The 20982-nt window shown below is 40.4% G+C and overlaps 1 long non-coding RNA gene across 1 annotated transcript in view; it reads left to right on the top strand.

Annotated features, from left to right (window-relative positions):
* Positions 1 to 17566, top strand: part of LOC128414112 (uncharacterized) — a 31833-nt gene extending 14267 nt beyond the window's left edge. The window contains exons 3-4 of the long non-coding RNA XR_008330584.1: positions 6019 to 6230; positions 14882 to 17566. This is a non-coding gene — a long non-coding RNA (uncharacterized LOC128414112). The remainder of the gene's footprint in view (positions 1 to 6018; positions 6231 to 14881) is intronic.
* Positions 17567 to 20982: the final 3416 nt, after the last annotated feature.

Raw genomic sequence — 20982 nt, 5'->3', positions numbered from 1 at the left:
AAACTTTTCATATTGGTGGCACACTTTTTAGACAGGCATCATTTCATGACACAATAACTCAGTTTTACTAGCAAACAGGAAGTTAAACTAACCCCCTTTTTTTATAATATTTTTTATTAAACAATTTTTATATTAACACAAACAAAACATAGAAAAACAAACAACAAACATTAACAGAACAAAAAAACAAGTACCATTTCATGTCCTAATTTCTTAAACCTTACTTCCTCGACTTCCTCTTGCTTCCCGTTTCTGTATTCCAAGTTCTTACAGTTATTCAGCGAATCTTCCCTTATTTTATTATAAATTTATGTTAATCATCCTTATTCTCTCTATCTTAACCATTACTAATAGTAACCATTTATTTTGAGCCCAACATCATTCTAACTGTCTTTAATTTTATAGTATTTCTTTAAATAATCCTTAAACTTCTTCCATTCCTCTTCCGCCGCTTCTCTTCCCTGGTCTCGGATTCTGCTCGTCATTTCTGCCAAACCCATGTAGTCCATCACCTTCATCTGCCATTCTTCCAGTGTGGGTAGATCCTGTGTCTTCCAGTACTTTGCAATAAGTATTCTAGCTGCTGTTGTAGCATACATAAAAAAAATTGTATCTGTCTTTAACACCCCCTGGCCGACAATACCCAAGAGAAAGGCCTCTGGTTTCTTGGGGAAAGTATATTTAAATACCTTTTTCAGTTCATTATAAATCATTTCCCAGAATGCCTTAATCTTCGGGCACGTCCACCAGAGGTGGAAAAAAGTACCTTCCTTTTCTTTACATTTCCAACATTTATTATCAGGCAAATGGTAGATCTTTGCAAGCTTGACTGGGGTTATGTACCACCTATAAATCATTTTCATTATATTTTCTCTTAAGGCGTTACACGCCGTAAACTTCAACCCGGTGGTCCACAACTTTTCCCAATCAGCGAACATAATGTTATGACCAATGTCCTGAGCCCATTTAATCATACTTGATTTTACCATTTCATCTTGTGTATTCCATTTCAGCAGCAGATCATACATTTTTGACAAATTCTTAGTACTGGATTCTAACAGTTCAGTCTCTAATTTTGATTTTTCCACCTGGAAGCCTATTTTACTGTCTAATTTAAACACTTCATTTATTTGATGATAATGTAACCAATCTCTCACCTTCCCTTTTAGTTTTTCAAAACTCTGCAATCTCAATTTGTCCCCTTCCTTTTCCAAGATTTCCCAATATCTTGGCCATTTCGACTCCATATTTAGCTTTTTGACTGCCTTAGCTTCCATTGGTGATAGCCATCTTGGAGTCTTATTTTCCAGCAAGTCCTTATATCTGACCCAGACATTTAATAGTGCTTTTCTGACAATATGATTTTTAAAACTTTTATGCGCTTTAACCTTGTCATACCACAAATATGCATGCCACCCAAAAATATTGTTAAATCCTTCCAAATCCAAAATGTCTGTGTTTTCAAGAAGCAGCCATTCTTTTAGCCAGCAGAAAGCTGCCGCTTCATAGTACAATTTAAAGTCTGGCAGGGCAAACCCCCCTCTTTCCTTTGAATCCGTTAATATCTTGAATTTTATTCTGGGCTTCTTGCCCTGCCAGACAAATTTAGATATATCTTTCTGCCACTTCTTGAAACAATCCATTTTGTCCATAATTTGTAATGCTTGAAACAGAAACAACATTCTTGGCAATACATTCATTTTTATAACTGCAATTCGACCTAACAAGGAAAGCTTCAGATTTGACCAAATCTCCAGATCTTTTTTCACTTCTGTCCAAGTTTTTTCATAATTATCTTTAAATAAATTCACATTTTTAGCTGTCATGTTCACACCCAGATATTTCACTTTTTTAACCACAGTCAACCCCGTCTCATTCTGAAACCTTTCTTTTTCAATCTGTGTTAAATTTTTCTCCAATACCTTAGTCTTTAACTTATTCAATTTAAATCCTGCCAATTGACCAAACTCTTGAATTATTTCCAAAACTCTTTTCGTGCTAGCTTCTGGCTCTTGCAATGTAAGTACTAGGTCATCTGCAAATGCTCTCAGTTTGTATTGTTTAGCTCCGACCTGAATCCCTTTAACCAACTGATCCCTCCTGATCATATTAAGCAAAACCTCCAGGACCGATATAAAAAGTAATGGGGAGATAGGGCACCCCTGTCGTGTCCCTTTTTCAATCTTAAACTCTTCTGTTACCACATTATTTACAATTAGTTTTGCTTTCTGTTCAGAATATATTGCACCTATACCATTTTCAAACCCTTGGCCTACCCCCATCCCCCGGAGGTTCTTCAACATGAAACTCCAATAAATATTGTCAAAGGCTTTCTCGGCGTCCACAAATATCAAAACAGCCTTAGTGTTTATGTTCACTTCCAACTTCTCCAAAATGTCAATTATATTCCTTACATTGTCCGACAAATGCCTTTTCGGGAGAAAGCCCGCCTGGTCTCCATGAATCTCCTCCATCAAAACTCTTTTCAGTCTCTTTGCTAAAACATCAGCAAAGATTTTGTAATCCACATTAAGTAAGGAGATGGGTCGGTAGTTCTTAAGTTGGGTCTTTTCAGTCTCTGTCTTTGGTATAAGTGTAATGTAGGCCTCTCTCCACGTATCAGGTGCCCTTCTCCCCTCCATGATCTCGTTGCAGACTTCCTTCAAAGGTTGTATAAGCCCTTCCTTCAAAACTTTGTAGTATTTGGAAGTCAATCCGTCCGGTCCAGGTGATTTGCCCAACGTCATGTTTTGAATGGCATCTTCTATTTCCTGTGCTGATATCTCCTGGTTCAAAATTGTCTTACTTTCCTGAGAAATCTTTTTCAGCCCATTTTTCTCGAGGAATTGTTGTATGTCTTTATCTTTCTGCGGCCCTTGTGTATACAATTGTCTAAAGTAGCTCTGGAAACAGTTCCTAATTTCCACTGGGTTGCATATGTTCTTTCCATCCACTTCTAGATTTGTTACCGTGTTGAGTTTTTGTCTCTTCTTTATTTGCCAAGCCAGTAACTTGCCACATTTATCTGCAGATTCAAAGGTCTTTTGCCTCATTTGTTTAATTTTCCATTCTATTTCTTGGTTCATCAGTTCCATGTATTGTGTTTGATACAATTTAATTTCTCTTAAAATCTCTTGTGATTTTGGCTTCAGTCTTAATTTCCTTTCCCCTTCTTTTATCTTTTCCAAGATTTTCTCTTTCCTCTCATTTTGCTTTCTTTTCTTTAATGAATTTTGTTGTATCAAAAACCCTCTCATCACGGCTTTACTTGCGTCCCATACTATTCTTTTTTCTACTTTAGTCCTTAAGTTGATTTCAAAATAGTCTTTCAAAATTTTTTGGGCCTTCTTACAAATCTCCTCGTCTCTAAATAGGGTGTCATTCATTCTCCATCTGAAGGAACCAGTTGTTGTTTGCTTCATCACCATCTTAACTGCGTTATGGTCGGAGAAGGTTTTTGGGCAGATTTCCACTTTCTTTATATTCGACGCCATACTGCTAGTCACCCAAATTTGGTCAATCCGTGTCCATGTCATTTTGGCTTCAGAAAAGAAGGTTCCCTCTCTTTCTAATGGGTGTTTTGTTCTCCAAATGTCAATCAGGTCCATATTGTCAGTCATTTCAAAAAAAGTTTTTGGTAGTCTTCCGTCTTTTGTGACTACCTGTCTTTGTGCTTTGTCCATATTTGTTGAAACTACTCCATTCATGTCTCCCATCATAATCAGTTTATAATCCATATAGTCCATTAAAGTCTCATGCAACTTCTTAAAAAATTCTGCTTTCCCTTCATTTGGTGCATATATCCCCACTATCAAAAATTTTTCTCCTTGAGAATGAATTTCAATTGCCAGATATCTTCCTTGATCATCTTTAAAAATTTGTTTCGGCTGCAAATTTTCCTTTGCGTAGATCACCACTCCTCTTTTTTTTACTTTGTCTGAAGATATAAATTCTTGTCCCAATCTCTTGTTTATTAACAGTTTTCTATGTGCTCTTGTCACGTGGGTCTCTTGTAAGCAAATCAAGTCCAATTGGTCTTTCTTTAAAGCATGAAATATATTTTTCCTTTTTCGGGGGTTGTTTAGACCATTACAATTCCAAGTTAGAAGTTGCAAAGCCATGATGGGGTTATTTAGTTCCTCCTACAGCTCCCAATTGTTGTTCGTCCTTTGTCGGTGGTTCTGTGTCCGTATCTAGTCTTGAAGGATGTCCTTCTCCTGGATAGGTCTCTTTCTGTAGGTCTTCTTCGTGTTCTCCCAGGAACTTGTCTTTATCACTCACTGTTTTTATTCTTCTTTTCTTCCCCTTATATTTAAAAGACAGGCCTTGGGGAAACTCCCACCTGAATAGTATGTAGTTCCTCTTCAGTAGTGTCACCAGATCCTTGTAAGGACCTCTTGCGTCCAAGATACTTTTAGGGATATCTTTAAAGATCTCAATATGAAAATCCTCAATTCGAAGGGTTGTTTGGTAGTGCAGGTTCAATATTTTATCTCGCTCTTCTTTGGATCTTAGAGTTATCAAGCAATCTCTGGGTCTATTCTTCTTCTGCCTTATTCCCAACCTGAATGCACTCTCTATTTTGAACTCTTCTTCTTTCAGATCTTGCTTCCAGAAGTCAGAAAACTCTTTTGTCAAATAATCCACCAAGTTATCTCCTTCCTTTTCCGGCACAAGTCTAATCCTCAGGTTTTTCTCCTTGCGTTGCATATCCTGCATAGAAAGTGTCAGTTCATACTCATCCAGTTTCCTGTACACCGGTGGAAGTTTCCCTTCAACAGCAGTGGCAATTTCCTTAGCTTCTTCAGCTATCTTTCGCGTTGTAGATGAATCTTCCAGTAGTTTCCCAATTGCTTCTGCATTAGAGTTCACTTTATTCCCAAGGTCAGTTATACTTTTGGTATTTAAATCAATTTTCCCAGAAATTTCTTCAATTTTCTTATTTGTTTCAGCACCTTGCTTCTTTAATTCCTCTAAAGAATCACTTATTTTTCCCAAGGCCTTTGTAAACGCTTCTTCCGAAGACATTGTTTTCACTCTTACCTTTGTGACAGCTGCAGTTCCCGAGGCCCCTGATACAGAGGCCCTTCTTTGCATAGAAGAGTCTACCAGATCTCAAAGTTGTTTCTTGTGAATCTTCTTTCTGTTTACCATCTGCCATAACAAAGTCTTTCGTTCTTTCGTTCCAAAAGAACGAAACTAACCCCTTTCCTGCCCCGGGAGGAGCGTGGGGAGTGTTCGTGTGACACACCTACACACTGCAGCTGACACATTAACGTGTCGTGACACAGTTTGGAAAGCTCTGCTGTAGTGTGTACACAGACTGTTTTTCTCTCATTCTTGAATCAGCACGGCAACTGGTTACATACCTGAAGCTATCTGAAAAAATGATGGTTAAAGTATGTGTCTGTGTGTATGGGGGAGGGGGGGAATCAAATTAAAAGGCTATATTGTCCACAGACTTTACTTTGTTTTCTACCTTTTATTGAGATCATTCATAAACTAGACTAGCCTAAAACGAGTAACTTGTGAAAACAAACTGAGATGAAGGAGCAGGCTTATTGGGTGAGGAGCTGAGCTAAATTTGAACCCAGAACTTTTCCCCCACCTCAGTCGTGAAACGTGAAGAGAGAGCAAGACAGCATACGCAAAGTGTCTGTCTCTTCCTCTCCACCGGCCGTTGGTATTACTCCCACCCCTCAACTGCAATTTGGGTTAAGGACTTCCAGGTCAGAGAGCATGAGCTCAGTCACTTTCTTATTTCAGAAATTAAGCTCTGCTTGGCGGTTCTGCTTCCAAGTGGGCTTCAGCCTTGACATTCCTCATTGTACAAATATGACACCATCAGGTTAAATTCACATGTGTTAGCACTTCTGTCTACGCAGCAAATACAGCTGGCATAGGGGAAGTCAATGGGGTAACCTGTCCATTCCTTTTTCGTCGCTTTCGTGTGCCTCACCCTCTATCAGCAGTTTTCTGTCTTTGTGCTTTAATCTTATTCTTCCTTCTACCTTGCAGTGTGTCAGAACGGCTTCATTCAGTGCTGAGATGGAAAAAACTGCATACTCCAACTCTGCAGGGATACTACAGAACTGAACAGTCGAGTTTCCCCCTGGTACCAGCATCTTACCTTTGCAGTTTTTGCTCTTCCACCAGCCCTGAAGCAACTTGTCTGCTCCCAAATTGGAGTCTTCCTTATGGCAGCACAGATACTTGATACTCCTTTACTGGTAAGGCAGGCTGTAAATGTATTGTGAAGTGCAATTAAGTGCATAACGGTGGCCAAATACTCTCCTCATTCACCTGTGCATTATTTTTCTTGCAGAGAATTCTTACTTTTGTTTACGTTTCATAGTGTTTCGTTTTTAATGGCTGCGAGACAATACAGGATCTGTGCCATTTTGAACAGCTCTTTATCCCTGATTTAGAACTGGAATCACTATATTTTTTTGAATAGCACGTTGAGATTTTGCAAAAGTGAGCAGAGAAACAAACCCTGTCCATAGGCTTACAATCTCATACAAATTGAAGTGTGGAGAAGATGAAAGGGTTAGAAGGCAGACTACCCAAAGCCCTTTTAGATACACTATGATTAACACCACAAAATATCTTCCTATGTTCCCCTAATTTTAATTGTTCACTAAATGCTTCCTTCTGTTTTGGGGTATACCTTTACAGATTCTTCTTCAGTGGTGGATGGGAAGTGAGTAAAGAATCATGACAGAAAAGGTCATACTCTCAAAACCAAGAAAAATAAAAGTAATGTCATCTCCTCTAGTGTTGAAGGTTAAATATTTTAGTGCAAAGTGTCAGGGATATAAGAGGACATTGACTGAAACAGTGGCCTGCTTTCCTTAAGTAACTGTCTTTGTGCCACAGTCTTGAATCCCCCAGCTTAAAGCCCTATTGGAAATGAGGTCACAGGGTGAGAGGTCAAGTATCAGGTGACCATGAGTTCAAGTTAAAATGTGGCAGCAGTGCTCACCAGGGACAGAGAAAGCCAAAAATCACACACACACACAAACTTCACCAGCAGACATAGAGTTCTGTCAGGCATAACAAAAAATAAAGATCTGATCTCTTTGTGTATCAAAAATTAAAATGAGTATGGGAAATACTGTAAATGTTTGCTCTAGGCTTGTTTGCTAGTGGGGTAGTTTTATGGTCTGCTTCTAGAGACAGCTCAGATGATGAAAGAAAATTAATGTATTGCATTCAAATATTACTAGCAGAATATGCTCACTATATCAGAATTATCTGGAAATTTCAAGAGAAACTGCAATGTGATAGAAACTTTTTTGTTAACTTTAGAGTGTTAAATTTTAAACATTGATCTCCATATTATTTACAAAAGGCTTACAGCCTGTCCAGTATTATTATTATTACAGTATTATTTACTCACAACTGAGTCGTGCTATATTCCACAGAGCTTATTCCCAATGGTGCATTGGTTCGCTTGTTGTATTTGTTGTACTATTAATATTACCCACCTATCACTAGCAGATCCCAGGGTGGTTTTCAGCAAATTAAAATCAGAATTAAAAACATTTAAAATGGATTACAGTCACAGGAAACGGGTGAGTTCTGAAAACACACATCTCAGGTGTCAAAGGCCCAGGGTAAAGGGGGCATTTTCAGTTTTGCCAAAAGTTATTTTGTGAATTTGCCAGACACACACCTGTGTGGAGGGAATTCCACAACTTTGGGGCTACCACAGAGAATGCCTTCTCTGGTGGCTGTAGGGATGTGTAGAGATGCTAGGGGAGGATATATTTATTAGATATTATCCTTCCTTTCTCATGTTTGTGAGTTCAGCAGAGTGCATTCCTTTGCAGCTTAGAAGGGAAGCTTAGATAGGCTAGTTTTCGCCTTTTAGTTTAAGTCATTCAGGATGTTTTAAGGCAGACTGGATTCTCCTGGTATTTCCCTCCTGAAAACAATAACCATATAAACAATCTTGTAAATGGTAAAAATGACATTTACTCACTCAGAATACTTGTTGAAGAGTAACAGACGCAGCAGCTGTGTTCAGGCAGGCTTAAAATGGTAATCCAGTTACGACATCATACTTTAGTCCAGTTTAAAATAGAGTCTGGGCCTCAGACTCAGCATATGTTCTCATGTTGCTGGAATGAGGTGAGAACAGGACACAGTGGGTCTCAGAGTTCTCTCTAGCAAATTTACAGGAAAACTCTTTGAGCTTCAGCCCCTATCATGTGCCTGTCTAGCAAACATACATCATTGGTTTGACTGCATTGTAAATATCCCACAGAGGCACTACCCCAAAACTTCTGAGAGAGGTGGAACGACTAAGAGGGCCCCCAATGCAAATCTTAACACTAAGCAGGGTCTCTAGGGAGGCGGTGGCCTTTGCAGCTATCTGGGGCCTAAGTCTTTTAGGGCTTTAAAGGGTAGCATGAGCACCTTAAATTGGGCCAAGAAACATACAGGCATCTGGTGCAGCTGCCTTAAAATGGGTTATGTGAATTCTAAAGGCAACCCTAGCTAGCAATCTGGCCAACTGCATTTTAGACCAGTTCAAGTTCTGAGTCAAGGTCAGCCTCGTGTACACAGGATTGCCATAATCCAATCTGGAAGTTTAACTAAAGTGTGGAGCACCATGGCTAAGTCATCTCTGCCTAAAAGGAATCACAGCTGGTGAACCAGCAATAGCTGGAAATAGGCACTCTGAACTACCAAGGCCGCCTGAACCCCTGCTCCTTTCAGGGGAATGTAACCGCTATCCAGAAAACACTCTCTTCCCACCTCCTGGATTTGATAACTTGGAACACATAACATACCTGTCTTTTCAGGATTCAATTTCTTGGCCCACATCCAGCCCATCACAGCCTCCAAACACTTGCCTAACACCTCAGCTGCCTCCTCTCCTGATCCATTTTGTGAATGGAAGGACATGTCTGGATTCAGCCCAGTGTCATTGTGGTACCAGTTCTGCAAGGAGCAATGCACATTGATGAGAAGGGAAACTCTCATGGGACTAGCAGTCCTTTTCACTTGTTGAAACAGTAAAAATAACTCCTCTGGCACCAGAAAGAGATACAGCAGGTGAATTAAATGTTACTTTTTTAAAAAATCTATTACTTATTTTCACTTTTTACATTTGCATTTCAGTCATTCTCCGTTGAGTACATGGAATCACCCAGTTTTTCCTTCTCAAAACAGTCTTATAAAATAGGTGAGTGAGGAGTATAACTTTCTCTGCTGCCATTCTGCCTAAAATAGCACTCAAAGCAGCTTACAGAACTATTAAAATATAAATGATAATCGCTTACTTTCCCCAAAAAACTGTACAAAAATAAAGCATAAAGTATAACACATCAGAAAAAATTAAACAGATAAAGACTATTATGGGCGTAGCCAGGATTTTTGTCGGGGGGCAGGTCTTTTGTTGGGGGGGCAGAACCTCAGCTAGCTATGTATTTTTATTGATTTTTATTGAATGGGGGGGGCAGCTGCCCCTCCATGCCCCCCCTTGGCTACACCCATGAAGACTACAATGCTGAATGTACATATATATATATATATATATATATATATATATATATATATACACATGTAAAGACTGATACAACCATGCACATGATTGCTGTATCAAATAACAACAGGCCTAGCAATCCTGACCCAGGATCTGAGAAGGTTGACAAAATAAAATATGTTTAATCTTGTGCTTGAAGCTTCATAACATGGTGGCCTCCCTGGTATCCCTGCAGACAAAACTTCAAGAGCTGCGGCAACCCTTTGGGGGGTATGACCCCACTCCAAATGATCAAGCCCAGGAGAATCCAATTTATAAATCTCTAAAAAGAGGGGGAGTTATGCAGGAAAAGCACCCCCTAAGGGTGGAACTGCACAGTATATAAAGTACAGGGACGTTTACCAAATACTGTGACAATACTTCATTTGAAGTGGATGTCCAAAGTGGGGATATCTTTTCCCCAGTGATGATAAAAGCCACTTAGGGAATAGTTTTCATTGGGGGGAAATGGAGGAAAGTGGAAGTCTTATATGCCTGTCTTCAACTTCAGATTGCAAACTCTGTGGTTGCACTGCATGTGACATACACTCCACCCCGCCAAGAACTGCATATACGTTATTTGGCCTCCTCAAACTCCTTAGGAATTCATAGGTCACAACAAGTACATTGGCTCATGTTTGGAAGCGAACCGGCAGCCACAGTAGCTGAGCAAGAATCAGTATAATATGATTCCAGTGCCTTGCTCCATCCGGAAGGTGGGTGGTGGCATTGTATTCCAGCTATACTGGCGTGGTTAAGAACAGAACCTGTATAATGCCATCAGTGTGTGATTTTGCTTAAGTGTTTCATGTGAATATCAAATGCTATGGATGGACCTTTACAGAATAGGTTAATTGCTTCTGGGAAAGGGCCACAGCTCAGGGGCAGAGCCTCTGCTTTGCATGCAAAAGATCCCAGGTTCAACTCTCTAGGTAGAGCTGGAACTGCCTCCTTTCTGAAAGCTAGAGAGATGCTGCCATGTAGTGCAGGCAATATTGAGCGAGGCAGCTTCTTATGCAGCAAAACAGAAATTACCCAACATTACTGAAAAAGCCCTGTCGTTTGGGAATAGAAATAAAGCTGTGATTCCAGTTATCAAAGGCTAACTTCTCCTGACTGTTCCTAAACAAAACTGAAGTAGTTTCATCACAGCCCCTGAGCTGTGTCCAGGTTGAAATGGATTGAGGAAGTTAGCCTTTTCTAGAATTGCATATTGCTGATAGACCACCACATGCTCAGCCATATAGTACTAACAGATACCTCTGAATGCCACAGGTTCAGTTTTCCATAAAACTGCCTTTCTCTCCTGTCACAGTAATGTGCTCATCTGTGGTTTGCATTGTACTGCATTGTACTACTTCAATGGAAGGAGCAGCACTGGTATGATATCCTGGGTCAGTACACTGTAACGTACTACAGATGCAACCTTGGTTTAGTAACACAGCATTTTTCTCCTAAGAATTGAAGCACGTATAACATCTTTAAAGAGGGATGGAAGGGGTGAAAGGCAGTTCCCCAAGTCCTTCTCAGAGAAGGACAGATTATTATGTATATGCTAGAAGTGTTCAGTTGCAGTCTTAAATACATTTAGTAGTACATTTTCTGGATCTCAATAACTGATTGCTGCGATGCAATTCTGCAGTGATACAAATTTATTGCAAATTATTATTACAAGAAGAGTAAGCTTTAATTTTCTTTAGCGTACATGCAATATTGGAAGAATACATAAAGTGTACACTTCCTTAAACTCTTGCCCTGCCTATACATGGGCTGCTTAAATTCACATGTATAAAATAGCACAATTCTCATTGTTGACCAGAAAAGATTAATGCCTCTTAACTATCTGCCCTATACTCAAATGCTCCCTTGGCACAGGTTTTTCTGAAATGAATAGCGCTTGCTTGGGTGAAGCAGTTTAAGGACCAAGCCTCTATATTTCCATCAGTGCAGGAGCAAGAAGTTTTTCTGGAGACTCGTCACTTCCAAGGAACATTCCAGCTAATGGTGGTTTTGCCCACAATGCTGTGTTTCTTTTGTATCCCAAACCACAGATTGATAGGTAGCCATTATAGCTGGAATTCCTTGAAGCTGTAATGAGAGGGCTGTAATTTCATGGCTGTGAGGCCATAAGCTATGAAATATGACCTTTATACAGTGTGAGAAAGAAAACCCAGCACTGTTTTTATATTGTTCTAGTAGGAATCTACTATGAAGAAACCCTCAAATTTCTCACACAATTGGTCTTAGGGTGCTTTTGCACTTCACCAGCGACCCATGGGTCAAACTGACCTTTGCCACAGTCTACACCAGAGCACTGAAGTTAAGTCACTGAAGCACATACCGTTTTCCCAGACGCTACTAGGGTGAGCAGAAGCAAAGGAGAGCAGGGCTCCGCTATCTTTAGCACTCGTGTAAGTGCAGGTGTAAGCCTTCCTCACCCTTGGATGGCAAACTGTGCCTGCCAAAATTATGCACTCTTTCTGGCCTGTATTCTTCTGTAACTGGTCATCCAAGCTACTTCCATCTGTGCTGCCAACCTAGTGTATGTTTCATCTGCTCCTGATCCAAGCCAATAATGAATCAGCTCTGTAGGTGGAGCAAGATGGGATGATAACAGTGCAATTCTGTATGACTGCTCAGAAGCTCAGACTCATTTAATTCAATGGACCTTTCTGCCAGGGAAGTGGGTGTGAAGATTGTAACACATTTCAAGTGTTCACTTACATTGTCTCAGTGATATTTGCAATAACCTTGCGCAGGAGGCCTTTATTATGCCCATTTTGCAGGCTAGGGGTTGTGGCTAGGGCTGATAAAATAGTGGCTTACTAGCTCTGCCCACTGAGTTCATGACTGAGAGCAGAGGTTTGAACTGTGCATATCCTAGCTCATAGATTAGACTCTAAGATATGGGCTTCACGTTCAATGGGAAGACAGCCCAGCTCCTGCTGTTCAGAACTTTGAGGGGAACTGTCCATACCAAGAGAGGAAGGGCTGCTTTTCTGCCCTGCTCCTTATCTCTGGTTCTGGTTATCCTCTCACAGGGGAAACGCAGGATCCCCCTCCTTCTTCAGTCAGCCTTACATGGTAAGCTGCCATGAGCAGATTTGGGGAGAAGAGATAAGACTGCTAGTTATTTGAATGACTTGCCATCTACCCCTGGACCCACGTAGGCAACTCTGTTAATGGAGAAAGATGGAGAAATAACACTTGCAGTACAATCCTCTACATGTCTGTGCAGAAGTAAGAGGAACGGCTTGTATGCAATGGAGTGCTAAGTAAATGCTCCAGCAGCTCAAGAGTTTCCATTAGTGCTATGGGGCTTTGCTCCCTGTCCTCCCCCTAGGTAAAGGTAAAGGAGACCCTTGACCATTAGGTCCAGTCGTGGCCGACTCTGGGGTTGCGGCGCTCATCTCGCTTTATTGGCCGAGGGAGCCGGCGTACAGCTTCCGGGTCATGTGGCCAGCATGACTAAGCCATTTCTGGAGAACCAGAGCAGTGCACGGAAACGGCATTTACCTTCCCGCCGGAGTGGTACCTATTTATCTACTTGCACTTTGACATGCTTTTGAACTGCTAGGTTGGCAGGAGCAGGGTCTGAGCAATGGGAGCTCACCCCGTCGCGGGGATTCGAACCGCCGACCTTCTGATCGGCAAGTCCTAGGCTCTGTGGTTTAACCCACAGCGCCACCCGTGTCCCGTCCTCCCCCTACATGCCCCCTAAATCTGTTCTGGGTTTCCCCATACGCTCTGGAGCAGATTTGAGGAGGGACACAACAGGGGATGCACATGAGGAGAGGAGAGGGTGCAAAGTCCTGTAGCACAAGTGGAAATCTTTGTGCCAATGAGAAGCTTACTTAGTGTTGCATTGGGTACACCTTGGGCCAGTCATTCACTCTCAGCCTAACCCACCTCACAGGGTTGTTGTAAGGATAAAATGGGGAAGAGGAGAACAATATAGACCACCTTGAGCTTCTTGGAGGAATAGTGGGATTTAAATGCAATAATTATAAATAAAGCAAATAAGTAATCGAGTTCCATGTGGCTTTTCCCTTGGTATAGGATTTCAGCCTTTGTATTTATGTAGTACACTCAAAGTATTCACAGGACTCAAGATACTTACAACAGCCTTGCGAGGGAGGTAACTTACCAGCACTTCAACAAACATCTGAATTCACCATAAGAATCTTTAGCTTGCTCTCTTCAGAAACTGATACTTAAAGTTATATTACAGATTATTAGAACCGAAAGAGCTCTATTTAAATAGAACCATTTCTTCACCACTTCCTGAGCTGTTAAGCATTACGACATAGTCATGTTACACATGTTCAATATAATTGTAAAGTTGGTGTATTATAGTTCCATATACAGTATATATAACCCCTGGAAGAATAATCAGAAAGCAGGTTAAGACAGAATACAATTTATTAGTACCTGCTTTTTCCTGTAAAGACTATACTGGTGGCAATAATAATGACTTATGTGACTTGGCTAAGCTGAATATTATTAGACAAGGAGAATATTATTATAAAGGAAATTATTTGCCCTTTATTATGTCCTGTTTTATTCACTTCTGCAAAACAGAACATTTTGGCAAGAGTAGAATTGTCTGGCTTGGGCCATTTAGGGTCTAATCATATATATTTTTATATCTGTAGCACTTTAAACTGTTCCTGTTGCAGTAGTTAAAATACAGAAATGTTTATTAACTTTTAAAATGAGAAAATTCTGAATGAAATTATTGTTTCGCCTCTTCGATTAAAGGAAAATTGTTTTGGATGATCTTATCAGGCTTTGTCGGCCTGCCATCTACTGGCTGGACTTTTGTAAGTTTTCCAAAAGGACCGAAAAAGCTTCCTAAATGGAAACATATGTGCAAGTTTTTAAAAACTTGCATTGTAGAGTTGACAAAGCCATGGCTATGAAGAATGCATAGCAACCACAGAATGCATGGACATGATAGGAAATGTTAGGGGGACCAAATAGACAATAGATGACCAAAGGGATAAGTTTGGGTATCTTGCTGATTGTCTAATACCATGTTTGTTTTTCCTCTCCCCTTTTAGTTAATCTTAATAGCCGAGAGCTACGTTTTACTATTTTTAAACCACTGAGTGAAGCTTAATGAATGCTACCTCTTCAGATCTAAAATCCCAACAGTTGTTAATTAGTCATGGTTGACCTACAGTGGTGACAGACTGTACCAAAAATACTAGGTGTAGGAAAGGAAATAGTTACAGCTTCCACTTCTAAATGGATCAGTACATAATTTCCCTTTAGTGATTCATAGGTTTACTACTAAGGGCACAGGAATGACAATTTTCTTATGTCGCCATTTATGTTTTGTAGACTCATCGAGTTGGAAGGGACTTTGGAGATCATCTAGCTAAACCCGCTGCTGAATGCAGGTCTGGGACGAAGGATGCTGCTGTAGCATCCCTGACAGATGGCTGTCAACGCCCTGCAACAAATAAGAACTCACCACCTCTCCGTTCAACAACTGAACAGTTATTCTTGTTAAGAAGTTTCTATGGACCCTGGGCCCTAAATAGTGGTGGTTGTGACTATGGTGTCTATAGAAAGCACGACAATTTTTAGCTGGGTCAAACCAATAACCTTTATTCAGTTCCATTTCAGTTACTGAAAAGAGAACTTGATTGTGGAAAATGGGTCAAATCTAGTTATTTCATGGCAATCAAAATGCAGGAAGATGAAAATATTCTTTACTGTGATCCACTGATGTCTCTCCATTCAGTGTTTTTATGTGCACATTTTAAAATAAAAAGGTTTCAGCTCCATTCTCCCTCTCCAAGGGGAATGTATTAAGTAGATTAAAGAAACAGACAGCTCAACACAAGTACAAGTTTATTTAAAGATTTGTCACTGGTGCAGTGTTTGTTCTTCCTTCAATATATATTCTAATATATATGTATGGCAACCCAGCAGTCCCGCACTGCAGCCAGCTTGCCATTTCGCATGCTCATAGCAAAGTCACCTATTCATTGGATAATAAACCTAATCTACCTTGCAGCTGATGGGTTCTCCATCATGCAGATGAACTGCCCCGACTCTATTCAGCAGAAAGCACAGGAGGGCTTACTTTGCTATAAATAAATTGTGTGACTATGTTAAGTGGCTAGTTCAAACTGTGGCACAGACCCAAAGCTCACTTGAGTTGCAGAAGGGGAAAGGAGTTGTCACCAAGAGAAGAGTCATCTTACTGTGTTGTGAATGGAAAGTATAGCTGACCAAATTCCTTTCTAAGAGCTGATGCCCGCAAGTCTCTTCAACGCTGTGTTTCAGTAATTTGTAAGTGATACTGAGATCCTTTGTCCCCACATCCTTTGATTCGCATAAGTGGAACTGTTGGTTCCCTAATTCTGGGACAAGTTGCAGTTCTGGTATGAGGCATAGCATGTACAGTGCAACCTAGATCATTTGGCAGTACACTGTGGGCTTCACACTAATACCCGCAGTATTATAAGTCACGCAAATACAGAAAAAGACTCAAACAATGCACAGCTTGTCTGACAACCATGCCTATCATATGAAGCAGAAAAAGTGCGCCCTTATCTGCAGTTGGCTTATGAATACTAGCCTGTCTCTTACCCCGGAGACCTCTCTGGGGATGTAATAAAAGCCTCCCTGGAAGGCATGCTTAAATCCTAGTTTGCACTGGAAGCATACAACTAGCTTATTCACACAAGACTTTAATACATATTATTAACAATATCTTAAATATGACACTCTAATACTTCAGATAGTCATACAAAGCAAGAGAGAACAAAATTGGCAAAATTTCACAATCCGTCTCCCTCTCCACACTTTCCCGCTTCGTTTGAATCTAAATCATAATACACATAAAGTTTTGTGTACTCTGATCTTCTTTTGACATATGGTAAAAAGACCCAACATAACATTTCTTCAAGGAACACTTGACTAGTAATAGATTTTACTATCATGATCTGATTTGAATAGTTAGGCTGCACTCAAGATACCGTAGCCACACAATCTGTTGGCGAAACTTGGGAACCTCTACCATTCTGTGCTACTGAGTGCCCCAATTCCCATCCAGCCATTTCCTACTTAATTATTTTCCCGCCATTTCCCCTGCCATTTTTATAAGCTGTAGCACGTTAAGGGTTATCATGAAGGCGCTTTGTTTTTGCTATTCACCTTAACTCTAGGAGCACTATAATCCAAACCAGAACTAAAATTAATTAATTGAGAAAGTGTGTGGACACCGACTCTACATCCTTGTCTCTGCTGTGACTCCTGTAGAGAGCACTGGTATCTGTTTCTAATACTGCTTAGATTGTAAGTCACATTTGAATGTCTGCTAGAAACAGCTTAGTATAAGTGCACTGCCATTTTCATTCTGCCTCAAAAGGCTTCAGCTGTAGTGCCCTAATGCCCTAGTAATGGATATCCCGTTTAGAATACTGAACCTATTTTAATATGACAAAGCGAATGCAGAGCATAATACAAATTGTCATAAAGAACAGCTTAGTCCTCACAATGCCCTCAACTGGCGGTGTCACTGAAGTCAACAGGATTTGTGCTGGCGGTGTCCCTTGGAGGCAAGATGTCAATGCTTGAAAACTTTTCCATCCTCTGGGTCTTTTCACACATGAGACTTGTAGTGTTTTTTAAAATATTGCTTTGTAATGCAGATGTGAAGCCTGTGCTGGCCAGAATGCTCATTCAAATGACAAATGTCTCTCTTTTCCTTCCCGTTTTGCACTTAACAAGGATTACACACTCACATAAATAGCATGAGAGAAGCACAAGCAACTATTTAAACTTCATGTCTGATAACACTTTCAGTCTCTGAGGATGCAAACCTGTCATCAGTTATGCTTTGGCAAATCCCATTGACAGCCAATGGGTACACGCATGTTACTAATGACATATAAAATTGCATTTTAAATGTGTATAAATGGCGAAACAATAGGGATTCGGTCTTTTGGTATAATTTATCATCCCTTTTCTTAGTTATTTCCAAAGAGTTTCTTAACTTTTGATCATTAACGTAGGCCACAGGGTTTGTTTGTTTCTTTTAACCTATACCTTGTGGGAAATTCATTAAAACAATTAACGAAACAAATTCTTTCTTTCAAATCATTTTTTTTAAAAGAATGGCTTTATCCGTGGTACTCAGCATCCTTGTCTACCTCTGTTAGGAGACCTAACTGGCAAATCATCAGTTATTTCCCCATCAAACTTCAAGCATCTTCTGTATTGATAGAAGAATTTGAAACCTCCATTCAGCTGCAATGCGCCAGGTGTATGAAAATAACAAAGAATCTATTAGAAGCGGCTGATACACAAATTGCTTCTCTATTTGGATTTGTGCTTGGAAATCTATTTGACCTACTTTATCTTGCCTGCCTGTTAAAAAAGCGGGGGGGGGGGGGGAGGACCGTGTGGAAATCAATGTGGATCTGCTTATTGCACAGAAGGGCTTGTTCCAACCAGGAGATTACTGTGTAGGACAGACAAGCATCTGCTTTGATACAACTTCACGACATAATAAAGGTTGCACCCCAGCATCTAAGCTGTGACTGTGAAGAGCTCAGGTGGCTTTGATATTTAGGCCATCTGGGTGCTGGTATCACAGTGTGCAGAGCAGAGGTCTTATTCAGATCACATGCCATTAAGCCAAAGGCAGTGTCTTTATATTCCATACAGATATACACAGCCTACAGATCTGTTTTGCTTATTCCAGGCCTGTTCAAGTTGCAAAAACAGGACATTTACTGATGATCCATAGAGCTGCTGTGCTGTGTCCAAATTGAAGTGTTTCTTAATAGCAATAATTTTGCCCTAGAAGAGTTCTCACACAGGAGTCACACCTGGTTTACTGTATTAGGATGCCCTTTTCATAATGCCACAGTACTAGAAGGGGCAAGAAATCCATTAGGTCCAAAGGCCACATTGTATATTATGATTTCTCACACAAAAGGCTGCTGTCAGACCCAACTCTGAAACTGAGGCAGGAGAAGTCGAGACGGACGAGGGAAACCAAGTGACAACAGTCTCTAGCCAGAACAGGTTTCCTATTTGTTCAGGCCAGCAAGCAAACCTGACCCAGAGGTTTTTATAAGCATTGCAGGGTACGGAGCCTGACCTAATGGTACAAAGAGGCTTCCTTGACTATTGTGGCTGGACTCATATCAGTTTCTTATTTTGGCCAGAGCTGAGTGGGTGTGTGAAGAACAAACTGAAGCCCTGCCAGAGAGATTCGGGAGGTTGCCAGTTCAAGACTCACTGTGGGCTTGAGTCCAGACAGGCACAATAAGGGAACAGGTGCAATGCATAAACATTCCAACAGAGTAAATAGTTCCAGATGACTTAGACAAGAGACTTAAGCAACTTTCTATGGGGAAAAGCAAAAGTTGCTTTAAAAAATGGGATCTGGGGCTTTTTCTGGCATTACAGTTGGCCACAGACCATATATTGAATGCCTGAGACTTAACCCTTCAGGTAATTTTTCTTAGGTAACTCAGTGTGTGAGTTAGTTTTGCTCATGCTGAGGATTGTCATATTGCTACATCAGGGTTCAAGACAAAACCTGATTGGTCATTTTAAAAGTGGTTTTTTTTTGCAAATGGTTTTAAATTTTTCAGGCCAGAATGACTCAAGGGAAGGTTTTCCAGTTGGCTTTTGTAAAGGGGAATTAACAAGTGGTAAATTGTAGCACAGCAGGATTTAGCCTAGACCTAAATCTAGCACACATTAAAATTTTGCCCCAAAGAATCTTTCCACCAAGCCCCAATGTTCAAAGGGAAAATGTTTCAGCAATGTCAGGGATCAGGTTCCACTCAAATATAAGAAGACTGGTGGTGCAGGAAAGGCCAAGAAGAAGGGAATGCAAGACTGCAGCGACATGAAGCAAATCTGGGGCATAGCTAGGCAAGAGCTGAAGAGATATGGAGAGCTTGGGAGGTGCATGGAGGATATGGGGCATAGCTTGGCAAACTTGGAGTTGTATTAGAAGGGCATTTGTGCAGAGATGGGGAAACTGTAACCCTCTAGATGTTTTTGGACTGCAACTCCCATTATTCCATTAGTTAGTATGACCAATGGAGGCTGGTCCATTGGGGTGAACCCACTGTTTGTCAGCTTCCTCCATCTTAGTCTCAGTGTTGCTCTAGTGGAACTCAGCAGGAAGGACTACAGAGACAGAATTAGAATTAGTTGGTTCCACCTGTCATTGCCACTGGCTCCACCTACTGTTGACTTACCTATCTTCTGGTCCTACTGGGCTCCACCCACCACTGAATATGGCCCATGGTCAGGGATAATGGGAGTTGTAAGCCAACAACATCTGGAGTTTCCCCAGTCCTGTTTTTATGACTGAACTGCCCTATCAGCAATTGGATCAACTGGCTAGGGCAGAGATTATTGCAGGTACTAATGGTTTATAGACATTAAGGTTGAAATTACTGCCAGCAACCACAGGTCTAAAAAGAGTTAGGAATACAGGTTGTTTGGTCTCTGGCTGTTTACTAGTGACTGTAGCAACAAGATGGAATTTTTCAGGTGGAATTTGCATTTAAATAATGTGTTACGATATTTAAGCCCAATAATAATTCAGATTTCATGTAGAACTTCACTTAAAATGCAGAAAGCTGTTAACTATCACATCAGACACCAGCAATGGATGATAATGGATGGTTGTTTTGGAATAACTGTGAATGTAAACATGATTCAAGGCACTGGAACAAGCTTATGGAAAATATGTATTCAATGAATCACATGACTTTCATTCCCTATTGTAATGTGATCAGAGAATGATGAAGCCAAGAAGCATTTGTGCCAGGAAGCCTCATACAAGAAGGCATCTTGGAGACTGGATTGATTGCCGTGTAGATAACCTGATATATTTGTGCTTACTTTGCTTAACTACCTTCCTAGTAAAATTACTGTGGTACACATCATCTGACATTGCCTAAAATAGAGAAGGGCTCTGATTGGATATTTGCACTAGTAGATAAGGTTAAAAAACAAACAAACTACTAATCTACCAAGTATGAGATGTTGGGTGGGTAGGAGGGTAGGAGGGAAGACCAGCAGGGAATCACATACATACTTGCTCTCTGAAGTGGGTTCCTTGATATAGTGCACTGGTGAAGGGATGCCGTTGAGGTGCAAGTTCTTAACATCCTTGTACAACCTGAATTGCAATTGAATACCACAGCATTTTTGTGAGCACAGTTTAAAAAGAACCCAGTATTAACATTTGTAAAATCCACGGCCTTTTACCAATATTATACACATATGATGAGGCTTTTTATTGATCTTGTTGTCTTGTTATGCAAGATGTTTTTGCAGAGATTTACCATAATAATGTCCTCTAATGAAGCTGATTATGTATCCCACAAGGCACATTAATATATGAATAAATTGTTCTTAAGGTAGGTCTATTTATCACAGGAACAGCAATA

The sequence above is a fragment of the Podarcis raffonei genome, chromosome 5 (genome assembly GCF_027172205.1).
Source record: "Podarcis raffonei isolate rPodRaf1 chromosome 5, rPodRaf1.pri, whole genome shotgun sequence".
NCBI lineage: Eukaryota > Metazoa > Chordata > Lepidosauria > Squamata > Lacertidae > Podarcis > Podarcis raffonei.
Note: the sequence above shows the minus strand (reverse complement) of the source record. Positions and strands in the feature narration are given on the sequence as shown.